At 49.8% G+C, this 2,456-nt stretch overlaps 1 pseudogene; it reads left to right on the forward strand.

The window, feature by feature from the left end:
• Window positions 1-738: 738 nt before the first annotated feature.
• LOC140139495 (uncharacterized) lies at window positions 739-2,019 on the forward strand (annotated as a pseudogene).
• The last annotated feature ends 437 nt before the right edge of the window (window positions 2,020-2,456 follow it).

Raw genomic sequence — 2,456 nt, forward strand, 5'->3', positions numbered from 1 at the left:
GAGAGGGAGGAGAGAGGGAGAAGAAGATGAGAGAAAGGCGGAAAGAAAAGTGAGACTGGAGTAATGAAATATATTGCAAGAGAGAGAGAGGGAGAGAGGGAGGGGATGGGTGTGGGGAAAGGGAGATTGGATGAAGGAGGAGAGGGGAGAGAGAGAGGGGGGAGAGAGGGAGAAGAAGATGAGAGAAAGGCGGAAAGAAAAGTGAGACTGGAGTAATGAAATATATTGCAAGAGAGAGAGAGGGGGAGAGGGAGGGGATGGGTGTGGGGAAAGGGAGATTGGATGAAGGAGGAGCGGGGGGAGAGAGAGAGGGGAGAGAGGGAGAAGAAGATGAGAGAAAGGCGGAAAGAAAAGTGAGACTGGAGTAATGAAATATATTGCAAGAGAGAGAGAGGGAGAGAGGGGGGGGATGGGTGTGGGGAAAGGGAGATTGGATGAAGGAGGAGAGGGGAGAGAGAGAGGGGGGAGAGAGGGAGAAGAAGATGAGAGAAAGGCGGAAAGAAAAGTGAGACTGGAGTAATGAAATATATTGCAAGAGAGAGAGAGGGAGAGAGGGAGGGGATGGGTGTGGGGAAAGGGAGATTGGATGAAGGAGGAGAGGGGAGAGAGAGAGGGGGGAGAGAGGGAGAAGAAGATGAGAGAAAGGCGGAAAGAAAAGTGAGACTGGAGTAAAGAAATATATTGCAAGAGAGAGAGAGGGAGAGAGGGAGGGGATGGGTGTGGGGAAAGGGAGATTGGATGAAGGAGGAGAGGGGAGAGAGAGAGGGGGGAGAGAGGGAGAAGAAGATGAGAGAAAGGCAGAAAGAAAAGTGAGAGGAGTAATGAAATATATTGCAAGAGAGAGAGAGAGAGAGAGAGAGGGAGGGGATGGGTGTGGGGAAAGGGAGATGGGAGGAAGGAGAGGGGAGAGAGGGGGAGAGTGAGAGAGAGGGAGAAGAAGATGAGAGAAAGGCAGAAAGAAAAGTGAGACTGGAGTAATGAAATATATTGCAAGAGAGAGAGAGGGAGAGAGGGAGGGGATGGGTGTGGGGAAAGGGAGATGGGAGGAAGGAGGAGAGGGGAGAGAGAGGGGGGAGAGAGGGAGAATAAGATGAGAGAAAGGCGGAAAGAAAAGTGAGACTGGAGTAATGAAATATATTGCAAGAGAGCGAGAGGGGCAGGGGATGGGTGTGGGGAAAAGGAGATTGGATGAAGGAGGAGAGGGGAGAGAGAGAGGGGGGAGAGGGAGAAGAAGATGAGAGAAAGGCGGAAAGAAAAGTGAGACTGAAGTAATGAAATATATTGCAAGGGAGAGAGAGGGAGAGAGGGAGGGGATGGGTGTGGGGAAAGGGAGATTGGATGAAGGAGGAGAGGGGAGAGAGAGAGGGGAGAGAGGGAGAAGAAGATGAGAGAAAGGCGGAAAGAAAAGTGAGACTGGAGTAATGAAATATATTGCAAGAGAGAGAGGGGGGAGAGAGGGAGGGGATGGGTGTGGGGAAAGGGAGATTGGATGAAGGAGGAGAGGGAGAGAGAGAGGGGGAGAGAGGAGAATAAGATGAGAGAAAGGCGGAAAGAAAAGTGAGACTGGAGTAATGAAATATATTGCAAGAGAGAGAGAGGAGAGGGGAGAGAGGAAAGGGAGATTGGATGAAGGAGGAGAGGGGAGAGAGAGAGGGGGGAGAGAGGGAGAATAAGATGAGAGAAAGGCGGAAAGAAAAGTGAGACTGGAGTAATGAAATATATTGCAAGAGAGAGAGAGAGGGAGAGAGGGAGGGGATGGGTGTGGGGAAAGGGAGATGGGAGGAAGGAGGAGAGGGGAGAGAGGGGGAGAGTGAGAGAGAGGGAGAAGAAGATGAGAGAAAGGCAGAAAGAAAAGTGAGAGGAGTAATGAAATATATTGCAAGAGAGAGAGAGGGAGAGAGGGAGGGGATGGGTGTGGGGAAAGGGAGATTGGATGAAGGAGGAGAGGGGGGAGAGAGAGAGGGGGAGAGAGGAGAAGAAGATGAGAGAAAGGCGGAAAGAAAAGTGAGACTGGAGTAATGAAATATATTGCAAGAGAGAGAGAGAGGGAGGGGATGGGTGTGGGGAAAGGGAGATTGGATGAAGGAGGAGAGGGGAGGGAGAGAGGGGGGAGAGAGGGAGAATAAGATGAGAGAAAGGCGGAAAGAAAAGTGAGACTGGAGTAATGAAATATATTGCAAGAGAGAGAGAGGGAGAGAGGGAGGGGATGGGTGTGGGGAAAGGGAGATTGGATGAAGGAGGAGAGGGGAGAGAGAGGGGGGAGAGAGGGAGAATAAGATGAGAGAAAGGCGGAAAGAAAAGTGAGACTGGAGTAATGAACAGTAAACAGAGAGAGAAAGATACAAAGAGAAGAGTAATGATTTCATATTGAGTAGTACATCAATTATGCATAGATTTTTAGTATAACCGTGATAACTATATTGAACTATTATAGCCATCTAAATACAAATACAGGC

Source organism: Amphiura filiformis, chromosome 2 (assembly GCF_039555335.1).
Source record: "Amphiura filiformis chromosome 2, Afil_fr2py, whole genome shotgun sequence".
In the NCBI taxonomy this organism is placed as follows: Eukaryota; Metazoa; Echinodermata; class Ophiuroidea; order Amphilepidida; family Amphiuridae; genus Amphiura; species Amphiura filiformis.